A 19,552-nucleotide genomic window follows, 5' to 3' on the forward strand; every position below is an offset into this window, starting at 1 on the left:
ATTCACAAAGATTCTATTTTTTCTAAAAGTTACTTTATATGTCTTTTTTCAAAAAAGTGATAATAGCAACACATTCATTTACAATCCTCCAAATTTCACAGATTCAACTTTAAGTTCTCAAATATCCAGAATTGCATTCATCGTAAGAATGTTGGAACCAAAGTATTCTAAATATGTATAGGCAAATGATTTCTCAATTCCTTGTGATTTGCTCTACGCGTTTCGGGAAAGGAATTTTCCTTCTTCAGGAGCAGTATATTTCATGTTTTCTATTCCAATTCCATCTATGGAACAATAATCAAAATATGGGATATTTCTTATCAATTCTCACTCTCATCTATGATTCTTAGTATTTCTGTCATGATCCCTGTATTAATAATCACCTGGATGCATTTTAGTTCAGCTTCTCCAATTCTTCTTTTTTGTGTATCACGGATGTCCCTATGAGCAATACATTGGTCTGATTTTTCACAGATTACCCCCTTAGACTGTGGCCCTCATTACGACCCTGGCGGTAAGTGAAAAACGATACCGGTAAAGGATTACCGGCATCGCTTACCGCTAGGTCCGATTATGACCCGAGAAAGTGCAATTAGCGGCACCGTAGTTAACGGTGCCACTAACAGCACCAAGCGCGCGGGCAAGCGACCTCCTATGCCGTAAATACCGGCATGGTGCAAAGTGGGGAATATCACGAGTCAAGCGGACATGCTCTTAACGCCCTTGCGAAGGCCGTAAAGTACCTTACCGCCATGGTGCTAATACCGCCATCGCGGACCAACCGTAAATGGCTATGTGCAGTGTTCCCAGCTGCCACAGGTGCACACAATCAGCACAGGTGGAGGCAATACAGACTAGCCAAGTACAAAAGGAGCACACCCCACCCCTTCCCACACCCAGTCACACTCCACAATAATTCCAATATGACTAGCAATGTTGGGGCTGGAGGACCTGATTGCAATGGAAGTGCTACAGCAACAACAACAACAACAACTACAACAACAGGCAGCACAGAGGAGACACAGGAGGAGAAGGAGGGCAAGGCAGGGCCAGCAATCCCCACCAACACAGCCAGTGCCACCACGCAGGCAGCCCCCAATCCCACGCATCAGAGCCAGACCATTCAACCTCACCGCTGAGCAGATCCACACCCTGTACCGTTTGGACCGGGACACCATCACCACCATCGTGGACATGATACACAACGACATAGTCAGCATGATTGAAACACCCACTGCCATCCCCCCCTACTGAAGGTAGTGTCCGTGCTCCACTTCCTGGCCACAGGCACCTACCAGCACACAGTGGGGCACTTGCATGGCATTTCACAACCATTATTCTCATGTACGCTGACCCAAGTGCTCAATGCCCTCCTCAAGCACACAGACGACCACATTTCATTACAACGGTCTGCCCAGGAGATCGCAAACACCAAAGTGGGTTTCCATGCACTGGCCAGCATACCTGGTTGCATTGGTGCCATCGACTGCACCCATGTGGAATTGGTGGTCCCACATGCCATGGAGGTAGCGTACCGCATCCGTAAGCTATTCCACTCAATTAACGTACAAATGGTATGTGGCTCGAACAGGATCATCACACATTGCTGTGCCCGATTCCCCGGATCAAGCCATGATCCAATGGCCCTGCGTAACTCCACAATACCACGCTACATGGAGCGACATGCAGGGCCGAGATCCTGGCTACTCGGTGAGTCTCATGTCATTGCCATAGAAATGTGAAGTGGGTAGGTGATTGACGTACCAATGCATACTTTACCTGGCTGACATGGGCTGGGGGATAGATGCATACTTCACCTGGCTGACATGGGGGGGGAGAGATGCATACTTCACCTGGCTGACATGGGGGGGGGAGATGCATACTTCACCTGGCTGACATGGGGAGGGGGGCAGATGCATACTTCACCTGGCTGACATGGGGCGGAGATGCTTACTTCACCTGGCTGACATGGGGGGGAGAGATGAATACTTCACCTGACTGACATGGGGGGGGAGAGATGCATACTTCACCTGGCTGACATGGGGGGGAGGGGAGCTGCATACTTCACCTGGCTGACATGGGGGGGAGAGATGCATACTTCACCTGGCTGACATGGGGGGGAGAGATGCATACTTTACCTGGGTGACATGGGGGGGGGATGCATACTTTACCTGGCTGACATGGGGGGGAGGGAGGGGGGAGAGATGCATACTTTACCTGGCTGCGAGTACCAGAGGTAATGGAGCCAGCTCATACCCTAAAGCAGCCCAGACTTTAGCTGATACCTGACCACATAATGCCAGATGTAAGCAGCCCTACCAGGTGAATGAAAATGAGTCCCAAACATGACACAACCATCTGCATGTGCACTGTACCAAATCAGACCGCATCCACCTCAAAGAAATGCACCTACATGCAATGACTTCAGCCAATACACGGCACCAAACACCATCAACTGAAATGCCAGTCCCCCATAACTGCGCACAAAGGAGTCACATGACGGACATAAACATCAATACACCACTACACTGACACAGAGGCCCAAATAAATTGCATAACAACATTTGTAGTGCTCAGTGAGGTCATCATGAGGCTGACAGCAATGATGCCATGATGAGAGCATTGAAATCACATGGACATCGGCCAGATCACCTAAACAACCGCCATGTACTAACACAGTGGATGGGCACTCATAAGATACTGGACCCCCCTGCATACACTGGTTGATGGCATGCAAAACAGTCCATAAGAGGAATACACATATAGCGGTCACATCGTGTGACTCCATTCGTGCATGGAAATGGGGTTCAAAGTAAGAGATGAATGCATGCCATGGTGTCACGTCATGATTTGAAATCTGATGTCATGACTGACACATACATTGTTTCCCACATACAGTTGATGCAGGCTATCCCTTGAAGAGGTGGCTCCTTACCCCAGTCTGGAATCCACAGAACCGGCACGAAGAGGACTTTAATCGTGCACATACACGAACCCTTGTGGTGATTGAGCAGACATTTGGCCTCTTGAAGGCACGGTTTCGTGTGGGGGACTCCTGTACCACCATGAGAAGGTGGCAAAGATCTTCATGGCATGTGTAATTCTACACAATATGTGCATCAGACTGAATGTGCCCCTGCCCCCTGATGCTGAACTGCAACCACCTGACAATGAGGATGAGGAGGGTGGGAATGGGGCAGCACCTCAGGGAGGAAGCGATGCACAGGAGGGACGTGCCATGCGTCAGACTCTCATTAACCAATGTTTCTAGCACACATGGACGGTGGGTGTCACATGGAGATGGCACTTGGGGCACTGTGTGTTTCTGGGACATGCACACTGTGGACTGTTCACCAGTAAAGCACACGTACACAATGAGCAATGTCCACACATGTGATTTGTGCATAACCGAAAAGTGTATTGATTTTGTGATTTGAATGAACACACCCCATCCCCCCTCCCCCTCAACTCCCCAACACACCCCATCCCCCCTCCCCCCTCAAATCCCCAACACACCCCACCCTCCCTCCCCCTCAACTCCCCAACACACCCCATCCCCCCTCCCCCCTCAAATCCCCAACACACCCCACCCTCCCTCCCCCTCAACTCCCCAACACACCCTATCCCCTCTCCCCCCTCAACTCCCCAACACACCCCATCCCCCCTCCCCCTCAATTCCCCAACACACCCCATCCCCCCTCCCCCCTCAACTCCCCAAAAGTGTGTGGATGCCTGTTGTCAAGTGCATCATGTGGAATTGTTCCACTGGGCGGACTCTATTGGCACCCCCCTCTCCCTGCACCCAGGGCACACCTGCCTGTACTCTGCAGGTTCCTGGCCGATCTGCGGACGGGGCTGGATGGGGCAGAACTGGCAACCGAGGAGGTACTTGGCTGCTCGCAAGAACGCATGTCCCTCAAGGTCTGAACAAGGTCCGAGAGCATGTGCCGCACCGCGGCTAATTCGGCACAGATATCCTTGGAGGTGGATACTATTGCTGCCTTCACAGTTTCTGCACATTGTTGCATTTCCGCCCTTGCACTTCCACATTCGGCCACATGCTGATTCATGAGTGAGGACAGTTGTTGTTGGCGCGTGATGATTTGTTCCATCGACTCCTGATTTTTCTGGACTAAGGATAATGCCAGTGGTGTGTCGAATGTGCTGCCCCCCTCCTGCAAATCTTCCACTGGGCATGGAGTGGCTGGCCAAGAGTCATCAGGGGATTGCCCCTGTATGCTTTCATCATGCTGGCTGCATGGGGAAAGGTAGGGGGAATGAAGGTGGGCAGTGGGGGGACCCACAACAACATCAGCATCCCCTGCATCATCGTACGAGCCAGCTGCGGTGGCAGCAATCTCGCCTATTGTGCTGCTTCCGGCAGACCCAGTGCCTTCGGTAGGCACCACTTGCTGGATGTTTGTTGCTGTTGGTAACATGGTGCTTGGCTTGGTGCACATCTGTGCCATGGCCTGTGTCGTGGTTGTAGATTTCGGCTGCGGAGGGATTTTGCTTTTTCCAGCAGAGGTGGAGGGTTGGTGTGTGGGGACATCGGGCCTGGACTTCTTGGCAGGTGTGGTGGCAGTGTCTTCCTCGTCACTGTCCGAATGAGAGCCTGTGGTGGAGCAAAGGGGGGAAAGGGTTATTGATGGGTCTGCGGACATTGAGCAGGCATTGTGATGACTGCATTCATATTGATTAGTAGATGTTGCACATTGGAGGCAGTGACATACAGGTTGTCTCACTTTTAGGTGGTAGAAGCATGGAGGCATGTGGGTGCCTTCAGAAAGGGTGTGCATACTGCATGTGTACAAGTTGGAGTTCAGAACTGCCTGTAGGCAGTCTTCTGCTGATGTGTTTTGTTAACCCTGTCAGGCATCATTGCACTTCCCATGAATCTGGACTTCAGTGAGTTTGGCATGGCTGGATTTAAAGCACCTACCTGCGTCACATGATGTCGGGGCTCCTCTCTCCATGTCTCCGACCCCCTCTATGCTCTCTTTGCCAATGAGTGCAGCACATATCTCCTCCCACGGCTGCATTTTGATTGGTGACTCTGCTCCTCCACCAGTTGCCATGGCCAGATTTCTGTTTGCAGAAAGTATACTCCTTACGCGGAGGCGTAGGTCATCCCACCGTTTCCTGCACTGTCTTGCATTGCGGGGTGTATTGCCAACTGTACTGACCCTCTGTGCGACCCTGGCCCATATGGCCTTCTTACGTGCTATTGCCGGTCTGGTCATCTCGGTCGAGTACACTACGTCGGCATGTTCTTGTATTGTTTCTGCCAACATGTTAAGCTCCTCCTTAGAGAAGCACTAATGCCACAGTCGATCGCAACTTTTTTTCACAACTTTAGGCATTGTGAGGATTGATGGATGTAGGTGAAGGTTTGTAGTGGTTGTGGGGGTCAGGTGTCCACTGGTTGGGCAGGATGGCAATGGATTGTGTTTTTGAAGATGGCCGCCGTGCTTTTTCCCGTTCCTGTGCGGTGACGCAACTTCTGGATCCGCTTATTTGCGGTCACCGCTAATAGCGGTTTCCGTTATCTGCGGTCAACGCTATTAGTGGTGATCGTTAATATCGATGGCTAGGGTGGCGGACGTGCTATTTGCACGGCATACGATGCCGGTAAGTGGCAGTTTTTGAACGTTGCCACCGTGGCGGTAATTACATTACCGGCATGGCGCAATTCTCATGCCCGAGAGGTCGTAATGTGCCGCTTTTAGCGGTATCTGGCCAGCACGGACACGTTACTTGCGCTATACCGGTAATGTCTGCTACTTACCGCCAGGGTCGTAATGAGGGCCTGTATCTTAGTTTCGATAAGGAAAATCAGAGCAAGAGTGAAGTATGTGGGAGAGAAAATAGGAAAAAAGTTTGCAGATGCAAAGAGCGAGTGAAGCAGGGGGGACATGCTCTGTGTTAGTGTGGATGCATTATTCTACTATACATGGACTATCTTCTAGAGAAATGCGACACAGAAAAGGATGCGTTGGGTTAATATACACTTTGTGGTTACAAGATGAAGCAGTACTGGAAGCATGAGTGGCTCGAGCGAGTGCTCAAGCAATCCTGCAGATATCTAGGCTTACAATGCCTACTTTGTCTATTTATGGTGACACAAGCAATTTCCTAAATAGCAACTGTGTGACTGCCAATCCAACTCCAGAAACTGGCCTCGTCCAAAATTAGCATGTGTGAGAAGGTGAATGCTGTTGGTAACAAAAAGGAGGGGTGTGGGATAGATATGCTAATCAGTACTTTTTGTCACATGCACATTTTGAAAGTTTGGTCAGACAGTTAGAGAAGATAATTTGATAAAGTTATCAATGTCAAACTGTGCTGTTACATGGCATACATGTTCTGTGGACTGTTGTCTGGTCTTACCCGTCTCTATATCAAGGGAACAACACAGCACAACCGGATGGCATCACAGAGCCAATCACCATCTTATGGAAGACAAAACATGGAGCTGCCCCAAAACTGGAAATGCCCAGCAGTCGCCTTCATGCATCCAGTATGAACACCTGCCACCTGACCTCCTGACCTTGTAGCCTCACAAAGCCTCTGGTTGAAGGATTCCCACTATCTATTGCACCATTCTGTGCCTCTTCTATGTGCCCTCGGTCCACCCTCCCCCGCCCCCGCCTCCACGGCCTGCCCCTACCAACCAGCTTTCAGTGGAGAGGAAAAAGAAAATCTAATAAGGGAATGAACATACCGATATTGCATTCAACATGATTCAATAAAACCATGGCACATGTATGACTATTTGCATTAAATGCAGTAGACGAGGGGTAAGGCGCAACACAAGCCTTAACAGGAAAAGACTGTAATATCTTCAAATTAAAACCCTACGCAGATGACTGTCCTAAGTAAAGAGATGTGGCTTCGCAATCTAGCTTCTAAGGAAAGAAAAGACAAACTAGTGGATAGCTGGGAAGGTACAGAATGCTAGAGAGTGGAATACGTGCTGTTAGATATCTCACGGCAATAGGAGTTAATACAGTGTGATGCTTTGAAGAGTAGGTAAAGGAAGATGGGTACATGATAGGACATGATGCCTGCAATACTTATTGCAGTGGGAGGATGAATTTATAAACATAATAGAGGCCACCCAACCCCATCCAACCCCATATCCTGCAACACAACAATGTACTAGACAGCAGGAATCAATGAATATACATTATAAATCCTCCAGAAGATCCAATGAAATTAAGTGGGGAAACACGTGTTGAGGTTTCCAAATGAGGTCTCTACATCGACGTTTACAACAAGTACGGAAATACTCAAGTATCTATAACACATGTAATAAAGATAAAGACACACATAATGCTTTCAGGCTAAAACCTAATATGAATTGAGAATCATCAGAGAATAAAAATCAATTTCTGATCACCCGAATGTTTGAAAGTGTCTTCGCTTCAACTATCAAATCCCGCAGGGTGGATAAATGGAGTACCACACTGATGAATAATAATATCAATTTATTTCAGCACTGAGATACCTGTGGGTTTGTAGCGCTATAACAAAAAGAGTTATTATTGTGAATGCATCTTCCTCTGCCCACCTCCAGCACCTCAGCAGGGAAAGTTGGACCTACCGAATCTTCTTGCTCTGCTATTTTTCTATTTCTGGTCTCCCAACTCCTCCTTACTTCCTCCTACCTCCTCTGCCTCTCTTTGTTGGACCTTAGCTCCTATAAAAACCTTCTTGACCCAGGATGGGGAGTTCCTCCATCCTCCACCGAATCTCCCAATCTACCGATGACTTTGAATCATCTTTTGTTCTCCTGTCCCCTTTAGCTTGTGAACATTACCCACATCATATTCTCTGCAAGCTTCCTTCTTAACTTCTACAACCAACTCTTCCTGAGCTTCCCCAACTTCCTAGCTACTGTATCCAACCTCTCCCAGCCTCCTCTGGCATATCACCAACTTTCTACTTTGTCTCCACGCTGTTTGCAGGGGCATCTATACACCCCAGTTCCTCATCACCTGTCCTTCTCCAACTTCATGACGTTTATTCCAGACTCCTAGGTCTTTACACATGATGAGTCCTTCCTTGAGCACTCACCCAGATTCTGAGCTTCTATGCACTTCCCGTTCTCCCGTGCCAGTTTTCACCCACCCTCCTGGTCGTCTTCTCCAGAATTCTGTGTCTCTAATGAGGACGAATTCCTCATGCAGTGGCCTCACCCAGCCTCCTGGACCACTCCTCCAGTTTCATCTTCTAAAGCCTTATTTCCACTTCCAGTTTTATCTAAAGTTCCAGTCTCTGCTCCCCAAACTCCAACCTCTTTCCTCCTCCAAACACTCACTCTGCTTGAATTTCTGGCAGCCTTTTTATAGTGCTGGTGACCCTCCGCCTGTGTAGGACAGTTTTTAAGGATCTGTCACTGTGACTCTCTTGGGTTTTTGGGTTGCGATTGGCTGGGATTCACTTGGGTCCAATTTAGGCTGAAAGGGTCGGCCTAAACCTACATCAGGCCTGGTTGCCAGTTTGGATTTGCTCTTCTGAGTAATGAGCGTTTGGAATTGCTGTGCTGTGAAGAAGCAAGCCTGCATCAGATTCTGGCGTTTGTTAGAGAGTTCCCACCCCGCCCTTCATGTTTCTGTAAGATTCAAGGAGTTTAAAGAGTTTTCTAATTTTCAACCTTTATGAGCAGATGTGTGGATCCGTCCATATCTGTGGACTTTCCCTGGGGGACTGCAGATCAGGATAGGCCTGCAAACTTTGTGGCATTTAGGGGGGTGGGTTCACTAGTCCGCAGGTTTATGTGGACTCCGCTAGGAGGCTCTTCAGAGGGAAACAGGGATTTTTGTGGAGGGGGACCAGGTGTATCCCTTGTGACTAACCCCTACCTTGCCATGGGGTGGGAGCGAAGATAGAACTCCCTGAACCAGACAGGTGATTACCTCACAACTGGGTGTATGGAGAATTGAACCAGGCGTAATGGAGTTTATCAGGTAAGTAATATACCATCTCCAGCTTCCAGATTTTACTGATTTACTTGATATAGGCCAGCTGGGATGCCCGGATTTTCAGCTTTTCTCTGTCTTGAGATTCCCGCACTCTGTGCATGCTAAACTCTTTTTGATGCACTGCCTGCTGGAGATTGGCATGTGATGGCTCACATGGATCAGTTAGTATTGAAGGGACATGTGCACGAAGCGCAGGCAGCATGCTGGAGGGAACATGGCAGGGAGCGGCGGTCATTGCATGATGTCAGAGGACCTCGCATCTATGGTGCTAGTTTCCTTGGGAGCAAACTGCATCAAACTGGTCAATGCTGAATATAGATTTTCTAAAGTGCACCTCAATTCTGATGTAAATATTCATCTCCTAATGGGTGGGTGGGATCTTCGTTGAAATAAACTCCTGCTCTCCTCTTTTGGGTGATTGTTTTGTTTTTTAGAAAGATTTTTGAAGCCTCAGTGGGAGTTGAGCTCCCTAGCCTGCTTAAATCATGCATACAATCCGACATTCATGTGCAATTCTAATATCACAGTATGACCCTGTTGTTTTGTTTTTAGGCTTCAAGTGTAAAGATGCCTTTCCGGGTTTGGTTTCCGATTATTTAGCAAACAAATTCCACCTGGACGGGTTGGTGAGCCACACTTTGCCTTTTGAGAAAGTCAATGATGGACTTGACCTCCTGCGCAACAGGGAAAGGTAATACGTTTTAAGAGTACTGCATATTTGATCGGACTGGCACCAGCGGGGGCCAGTACTGTACCACCTTACAGCAGTTGGGTTCTCAGATTGGCCCACAAACGTGCACAGAAAATGCATTGAAATTATATATATATATATATATATATGTATATATATATATATATATATATATATATATATATATATATATATGCATATATATATATACATATATATATATATATATATATATATATATATATATATATAAATATATATGTCTCAAGCATATTGCTTTTTTTTAGATTTTGAAAACATTAGGTAAGCATTACTGCCCACAACTACGTTCCATTATGTGCCCAGGTGCCTGACTTTGACCTCTGTGTGGTGGCAAAGGTGTGGATCTCTTCAAAGCTTGGCTTAAACTTCATGCTAAAGAGGGGGCTCCCTCTGCCTTCTCCTTTTCATCCTGAGCTGACCCCATCACTGCCTTCAGTAACACTTAAAAGTGTAATTTATGTATATTTAATTAGTACTCCTTTTTAGTTTGAAGCACGTACCTGCTTGGGTTAATGTTACCTTTGTAAATCACATGTTTTCTTCTATACATGTTTGTTTTGTTTTGTCCCTGGTATATGTCCTATTTTTGTTTTTACACCCTCATAAACTGGCTCACAGCTTGTTCTCCTCTTTGTGCTAATGCTCAGGAACCCTTCACAGGAATGCTTGCGGCATCTGTAAATGTGTTACTGTAAGTCATTTCAAAATTGATATTCCTGTTCTTCAAATAAATACAAAATATAAATAAATAAGGAGTGCTCAGGACACACAACTATCTGTGTGCCCGCAGCTGAGAGTAATAAGGCTGTTAACATCTGTTGCTAATTTGAGCCTCTATTTGGTTCAAATTAAACATAACACAAACAATGCTGGGCAAAGCAGCTGGAGAAAAGGATGGGGCTAGAGGAGATGGCGTGAGACTACCCAACGCTGTGTAATAAAGTGCAGGGTAGGGGCTTTGGCCAACTGGCACCAGAGGAGAAAATGAATTCTTTTGAGGCAACAGGAATGCAGCCTGACTAGTAATTATTGCCCAGAAGTTCTATTTCCTGATTGGCCCAAAGGATTTGGAAATTCTACTCCAAGTGCTAATTAATGCTGTGGTTCAGCTGAACAATGGTTACAGCTCTAATCTGTAAATGCCATACCGTTATTGAGGCAAGACAAGGGGTTGAAAGTCAGGTATTGAAATTGGATTTTTTATTCTGTATATAGTGTAAACAAAGAGCAAGAACCTTTAGTGCGCAACATGTAACGCAACCAGGAGCATGTCATAATGAGAGCGGATAATTCCAGGTCAATGATACTGCTGGTTTTCAATCTTAGACTTTCCCTTTACAAATCGGTGTTATCAGGTGCTTAAGAACAATTAGTTGAATAGATGTGTGCAAAGACCACATGTGCTGCATTAGACAGACGGTTAAATGAAAGGCGAGGACTGAAAAAGTGGTATCCCAGTGGCATAAAGCCACCTGGCTACTGTAGTGTAACATCACATATTGCCCAGCCATCACAGATACTTCAAATCCTTTGAATCCTCTGAATATTGCAAACCATTGGGAAATAAGGCAACTCATTGCAATATATGATAACATGCTGATATCCAAAGTACTCCAAGGCCCATCTCTTCTGGCAGGAACACTGTCCCCTCCTAACACTGCTGGCCCTACCCAGCTTTCACTTCCTCTTATGACACCTCTCTCTATCCATTAGTGCAATCGGCTAACTGACAGCTCCAGGAACGAACTTCACTTTTCCTGAAGTGCTATATCTTTAATATATATGTATTCCAATCTAGTATAGTTCTACGCCCACGTGAATTTTACACACACTCTACACAAGGCTATTCAAGCCTGTGGTCCCCTCTCCTGCTCCAAGCCGCGCAGCAGTGCAGCAACACAAAGTGGGAGCACCAAGGCCCCCCCACTCCCTCACTGCTTGCAATGGATTCCCACAAGGAAGAAATCCCCTCTAAGATGGCCGCTGCCTCGCCCTCAGCCTTACAGTGTAGACTGTGTGCCCCAAAGCCCTTCACCACCATAATGGCTGCTGAATGGCTGTCTCCTGCTGACGCGGAGGCACGCAGCCAGAGCTGGCGGGTGAAGTCGGCCCGGTCCAAAGGATCAGACACAAGGCTATTCAAGCCTATTGTGCCCTGTCTGGCCGTGGTTGCCGGGATGTCCGGAAGCAAGGCTACTAACATCCTGCCCCTCGGTTCTGCCAGCAGGCCCTCAGCTGTTGTTTCTACATTACTGCCCGCACTATGCGGAGCACCACTCTGCAAGCAAAGGTAAGAGGCGCCTCTGCACCTTGCTCGCACAGACTAGCATGCCCGCCCACACTGCCTCAGCATCCACTGATTGCTTGCACCTACTTCCACTTCATAATTCACTTGCATGCCACGGCATTGGGCTGGTGCACCACAGCGTTGGTCAGATCCTGACTCTGACCATGCCTCAAGACTCTCCTGATGGCCCCCGCCCACTGCAGCCACCATTGTTGTTGCCTGCATTACTTTGCAACGGCGCTGCAACGCACCATAATTCATCACACATGACATCTGGCTTGTGCCATTACCCTGCCCGGATGTCACCCTCCACCCCAAAACCATTTTTGCCTGCACTGTTGCGTAACAATGCTGCAGTGCTTTGTACTGCAATGACCATGTTTCATGTCTCTCCTGATGTGCCCCAGCCGCCTCCACCACCATTGTTGCCTGCATTGTTTTGTAACGGCACTAAGGTGCTTTGCTCTACACTATCAGCATCATTTGGCATGTCCCAGCCTGATCCGGATTGCACCCTCCCACCCTCCACACTATTATCTCCACTGTATTGCCATGGCACAGCAGCGCGCTACGTTGCACCATCCTCTACACCGGGTAGTCTTTGCAATTTTCCTGACCACCTCCTCACGCCTCTAATGCCATTCTTACCAGCATTGCACAGCATTGCGGGGGCAACGCTTTGTGGGACACTGATCCTGATGCCTGATTCGTATGTCACGAGTATGTCACTCGCCACAGTGGCCTGTGCCTACAAAAATGTGGTTATCATCTGCAACACTAATAGCTTCAATGATAGAATCGCCAATGCAAGCTCCAACAATAGAGAACTATTTGCTCTCCTCAGAGAGCTGGAAACCCCAAACCCCCCATCGCTGGCATGTGCACTGACAAAGCCTAGTGTACCATGATACAAGGTGCCCTCCCTCACAAAACTGAGACGCTTCTTACCAAGACTAGTGCCAATAAATTCCTACTTCCCAACACACTGCCCTTACCATATTCTGCTGTCCACCCAAGCAGACCCTTTACCCCTATTGCCCACCGATTTGCATTTAGCCAGGTCACACAAGAGCAAGTAGTTGACACCATTAGAGTGCTAAAACCTTGCAACTGCCAAGGAGACCCTTGCCCGGCTCACATAGTAAGGATCTGCCCTTCCACTTAAGCTCCCATCATCACTGAGTTTACCAATGACTAGCTAGGTGCCTTCTGACATCAAATCTATGTGGGTCATACCTCTACTAAAATAATTCCCCAGAACCCTCCATCCCCACCATCTGCCGCCCCATTACCACAGTCCCTTTCCGACTTACAATTCTGGACCGCCTAGCCTATGCCCAATTCTAACAATTCCTGGAGCAAAACACGTTCTCGTCAAAAGGCAATCTGGCTTTCACCATACGCTTAGCACAGAAACTGCTCTGCTGGACGTAAATATCCAAATTGACTCCATCTATGACTCTGGCAATTTAGCCATCCTGCTCTTGTTAGATCTCTCTGCTGCATTGAACCTAATCGACCATAACATACCGTGTCACCACCTCAGCCAGCACTAGCACTTCTCTCTCGAAGACTCCGCTTGGATCAAATCCTTTCTGAGCAGTTGCCTCACGTGAGTATTCATTGGGGAATCATCAGCCCCCATCCGGCACCTCTGGGCTTCATGCAAGGATTGTGTCTCTCTCCTTCTCTGTATAACACATACACTAAACCTCTTTTCGATCTGCTTGATTCAAAAGAGATTATTTACACCAACTTTGCGGATGATACCAAAATACTCATCCTCATCTCGGTTAACCATATCCGTGACATAACCACAATCAATGCAGTATACAGCACAATTCAAAACTGGATGGCCACCCATAATTTATGCCTAAATGATGAAAAAACAGAGCTCCTCGTCATTGGTTCTCTGCACCGGCTCATACACATGGATGCTTCCTTTTCCCCCTTCTGTATTGATTGCTTAACCATCCCCATCCTCAAACAAATAAAAACCCTGGGGGCCTACCTCGAATCAGACCTATCCATGACCATGCAGATAAATGCCTTAGCATCAGCTACTGCCTACACTGCAAGACATATCTATGTAGACAATTCTTCTCACCCAACAATTGTCTCACATTGACACATGCTCTGATTCTCTCTAAACCTGACTACTGCAATGTCCTACTTATGGGCACCACAACTACCAACATGTCCAAACTTAACTATTCCAAAAAAAAGCACTCTGTGCCACCCTTGGGCTTAAACACTCTGATCACATTATAGCTATACGATGTGAGTCCCACTGGCTCCCCATCAAAGCACGTGTGGATTTCAAAACTCTGCCTATCGCACACTGCTGCATCCATAAGGAGGCCCCATCTACCTTAACAACTGCATCAGCAACATTGTCCCTGTGTGAGTGCTCAGATCCAGTGCTAGCACCCTACTGGTCACCCCCTGCTTTAAGAGTAAAAGAGCTGGAGGTGTCAGCGCCTGCGTCACAGCTCCCTCCGTCTGGATTCACAGAGCGGTGCAAAAATACACTTTTCCCCGCTCTGTGCATCTGGGTGATTGTTGGCAGTGCAAAGTCACTTTATAACGTGCTCAGAATTCCATGAATCAGGCCCTTAATGACAACTGCTTCAATCATGCCCCTTTCCAGGAGTATCTGAACTCATTTACATCATTGTGCCATATGTCTCCTTAAGATGTGTGGGTATGCGCTTGTCCAGCTTCCCCCTGGGTGGCGCTCACAAGAGAATTTGCAGAGCATACAGACAACCAGCACCGTCTCAGAGAATTAATGAGGCACACGCTACAGCAGCAACCTGACATTTGCTTTCTCTGTTAAGAAAGCTAAATTATACTAACTAGTCTTGAGTTTCTGGTGTAACCCTGTTTACATTACCCACATTATTCGAGGGTGACCTTACAAACCTATTCGTTTTCCCTCTAATGTTTGGGGGTAGGCAAATATCGTGGTCAGTCTTTTCCACTGTATTCCTGCTAATACTGGTCTGTCGCGTTAGGGCAAAAGATATTGAATAAAATAAACTACACTGTTTGTCAAGCAGTCTACATATTTCCCAGGTGATCAGAGTTCTATTGGGCAGAAGCTGAAAGGATTGCTATGGAAGCCCTCTCCTAGAAATGAAAGATGCTGTCACTGGCATTCTGTATGTCATTAACCCCTAGGGGCCAGATTACATAAACTTTGCACCGGTGGAAGTACAAAGTTGCACGAATTAGCACTAGCGCAAAGTTTGTCCAATTTTTCAAAACACTGGGACATATTAGAAAACTATTGCACCATGACAAGTGCACTTTGGCACGGTTTAAGCACGAGGGCAAGAATTTCTAAAGTGAAAAAAAGATACATTTTCAATGCGATTTTTCACCGGGGCAAAGTTTGCCCTCGTGCCAATACCATTCAGTATTAGCACTAGGGCACACCTTGCCCTGTTGCAATAATGCAGGGAAAAAGTATATTTTTTGCCCAACGGCAGTTTTTGCCTTGGTGCTTATACCATGCCAACCTGCGTTGTAATGGTGCAATAGTTTTCAAATATGTCCCAGTGTTTTAAAAAATTGGTCAAACTTTTCTTTAGTGCTAATACTGTGAAGTTGCACTTGCACCGGTGCAAAGTTTCTGCAATCTGTCCCACCACAAATGCACATTTTTTTTATGGAATTACCATAACACGCATTCAGGCAAAATCGCAACAATGACCCCACACGCCAGGGGGCACAGAGGTAAGGGGAAAGGCCTGGGTGGACTGGCCTATAGGGAACCCTGGAGATTTCCCGGTGGGCCTCTGCATCATGGCCTTCTTTTGTGTGGTCTTTCCAAATGTTCCCATAGAAAAATGGTTGGGCTTGCTGAAAATGTGTGATATGCGGCCACTTTGGAAATTATTTGAAGGGCCTCGTTTGGGTCCCAGTCCACCCCTGGGTAAGGCACACTAGGGCGTAGGGCAATGGCAGTTTGGGAGAATGTGCTGTGAAGTAGCTATGGAGGGAGGGCACCCTCATTTAAGGAAAACAGCCAAAGCCGGTTTATGCACGTCAAGCTAGTGCAGGTCTGGACATACCTGCTGGTCAGATAGCATAGTGAGTACAGTGATTGCTTTAACATCGGTGCAGAGCCTGCCGACCCGGGTTTGAATCCTGGCAGGGCCAAACTCAGCTTTTCATCCGTCCGAGATTGATAAATGACCACCACACACTGTGGATAACAATAGGCAGCGCTCAGATACCTGACGGTTCGTAGCGCTATATAAATGTGAACTATTATTACCATTATATCTACTATGAGGAACTTGTGAAGAAAAGAGCTGACAGAAAGTGTATTGCAAGGCGCTGTGAGAGACCAGGGTTAGTCTCTGCAAAGCATTAAACAAACCTTAGGTAAAAGAGGAACTAATGCTGCATTCTGGGAAACAGAATAAGTAACAAAATGTTCCAAAGACGTGTGTGAAATGAAACATTCAGTTCTGAGAAACTATGGGCCTAATTCATGGAACACTGAGTGAGGCGCAAAGTGACTTTGCACTGCCAACAAACATGTTGAACCGGCCCTTATTCACAGGGCTGTGCAAAGTGTATTTCTGCAGAGCAAAGTCAATTTGCACTGCAAAAATACATACATACATACATACATACATACATACATACATACATACATAAGGTTTGTGTCAATCAGAATTGAAAGTTTGCCAAAATGTGTCATTGTGCAAAAGGCAGGGCCACTCTAGCAGCTCCTAAAACATTTCATCTCATTTGCATCAGACATGAGGACAGCAGATGCTAGTCTTGGTATGGGAAGATTAAAGTGGTAAGCGGTTATATAGACAATATATCAACTATCCTTGTTTCCCATCTATGGAAATGTGGACGAGGGATTGGTTTGGAAAAGAAACATAATTCATACCTTTTGTTTCATTTCCAGTATTCGCACCATCCTAACATTCTGAAGACAGAAGACAGAGAAGAGGCTAATTCCAGCCAATGATGTCTGCTATAATCTAAGGCGGAATTTGGTCTTCGATGTCCCACTTCATCAGAGAGCCACTCGCCTTGCAACTGTACTCTGTGCTTCCATCACTTGTGGTGTGCCCTAAATTGGAACGCCAAAGGCAGCATTGTTGGTATTAAATAAATTGTCCGTTTTCTTTGCTCTGTGAAGTGCTCACTATTCAACATCTCATGATGTGATCTACACTAGTAAAGTCAGCAACGAAGTAAAACAAAAGCACCATCGTACTCTCTCCCTCACTCTCTCTGCACTTGCTCTCTCTTTCTCTCTCTTTCACTCTCTCTGTCTCTCTCTCTTTGTCTCACGTCCGTGTCTCTCTCACTCTCTTTGAGCGTGTGTTGCATTGTCAGGTGTGTGCGTGTTAGAGCCACCCCAACCGTTGCTGACATCGGCATGACAGCGGGAAAACAGATATCTTAAAGTGGGGATCAGGGGATAGTACGTTTTTGATGTTAAAAAGTCGAATGAGACCAGGAGTGAAAGGAGGCCAGTCCCCAAGGCGGGGACTGGCCTCTTTTTTGAAGACCTGAATGGCATCATGTGTGTTCTGGAGGAGCGTCGCCATCACACTGAGGATGCATTGTCCATATGGGTGAAGTGAGGGGTGTGCACATAGGCTCTCCATTAGGTGATGATTTGTTATAATCAAGGCACAACTCAAATAAAGAATGTGTCTGTTCTAATATTGTAAACGGGATCTTTTTGAATTGTTACAATGTTTGCTTCTAATGATCACTTTCAATATGCCACGATAAGCATGTCCCACTTGTCTCACTGATTAAACCACATTATCAAAACAGAATGAACATAGAGATTATTTGCTGATTGAAGGTTATCAATCCAAGATGGACTGTCTGCTACCCTCCTAGTGTACTCTTATAAAATACCCATACGAGAAAGGTGAAGGGCACACAGTATTAATAAAGATGCCTACTTGTTTTGCATAAAATCAAAGAGCATTGTGGGAATATAAGAATGACCAGAAATCTTTACTTTTGACAAATATGTCTGTGATAAAAGGGCTGTATATTTGAATGGCTAAGTACATAATGTGCACTGGATGTGATGTCCATGTCATGTGTCACAACACTCACCCTAACATGTAACCATGAACCATATAGACCCATTTGGACCGTGCCCAAATGAAATGGCTGTGAGATATGTTAGTAAAAGCAGGCCTTCTTACGGCAGAGTTTTAGAAGTGGAGGGGCAAAGAGGGAAAACCAGGCTGTGTGCATATGCATTCCCCAAATGTATAAACGTCCTTAAAGAGTTATTAATATAGGCTTGCAACAGGGGCACTGTCGACCAAGCTTGCATAGACCTTGGCACCCACCCCACTCCAGCCACCAACATCCCCACTTGAGCGCTGTTACCTCTAGGAAAAGCTTGATATGACTGGCAATTGACAGAGCTAGCCTGTCCTGTGGCGCCTGTCCCCAGCGGCAAGTGGCCAATACCTGACTCTCACTCGACTCAGTGCCAGAGAAGGTGAATGGATCGGTGGCCAAGTTGACTGACTGTGCTTGCTAGCAGGAGCTGGGGTTCTCTGGTTCCCACAGCTCCAAATCACACTACTTACAGAGACCAAAGGAGAGATCATCGCGGAGTGCCACATGGGGGATTGTCACCTGTCTGCGGTGGTGAACGAACATTACCCGATCCTGAGGCCGTGTTGTGGGTAGTGAGTGCATCAGTGGCTATGTCAGCTGACCATCCTTATTTGGAGGAGCTGGGGCACTCTGGTGGCACCGGGCTTTGTGACTCAAGCTCACTCGGCACTGCAAGACCACTGTGGAGAGCTACTACACTAGGGCAGGCGCCGTGGCTCAGTGATCAGAGAACATCTTAGCGATGTGCAAAGCTGAAGGAAACCCACTTTCTGGATTAAAACCTGACTATTGCATCACATATCCTCTTTCTGCTGCCATTGGACACCGAAGTCGTCCCCACCACAGATGCTTTCCACTGCATGTTACTCTAGGGCTGTGGCAGACCATATATACCACCTTACCTCGGTGGCCCACACTCCTGTGTAGGAAGGTGATGAAAGTAGCTGGGAAGAAACAGAGCAGTATGGAGTGCTATGCCCAATTCCTACCTAAAGCTGGACCAATATCTCAAGAAGCTGCAGCCGCCGGAGATACCGAACCAAGTGCCCAGTTGGAGAGCCTTCCAGACACTCAGCGATACTAAACTCAATGCAGAAAGGCTTTGACTCGATTAATGGGAAACTCAATGACATAATCACCAGCATTACGTTGAACAGCTGGATAAAAGAGACAGTGGATCAATGTGGCGGAAGGCAGAATAAGTACAGCCGAAAATACTATTACATGCATGCAAGACACTATAAACACCTTGGTTAAAGCAAAGTTCGTTGACCTTGAGTTGCGTTCCCGCAGAAATAATATTCACATCTTTGAGGATTTGCTTCTGGGAAATATGGAGATTGCAGTGGAGAATTTCCTGCCCAACAACCCATTAATAATAGATCAATTACTCTCAAGATGGCCTCCAGG

At 46.9% G+C, this 19,552-nt stretch overlaps 1 pseudogene; it reads left to right on the forward strand.

The window, feature by feature from the left end:
• The window catches only part of LOC138515195 (alcohol dehydrogenase 1-like), a 328,151-nt pseudogene extending 311,183 nt beyond the window's left edge, over positions 1 to 16,968 (forward strand).
• The last annotated feature ends 2,584 nt before the right edge of the window (positions 16,969 to 19,552 follow it).

The sequence above is a fragment of the Ambystoma mexicanum genome, chromosome 6q (assembly GCF_040938575.1).
Source record: "Ambystoma mexicanum isolate Mex_15411 chromosome 6q, UKY_AmexF1_1, whole genome shotgun sequence".
Taxonomy (NCBI): Eukaryota; Metazoa; Chordata; class Amphibia; order Caudata; family Ambystomatidae; genus Ambystoma; species Ambystoma mexicanum.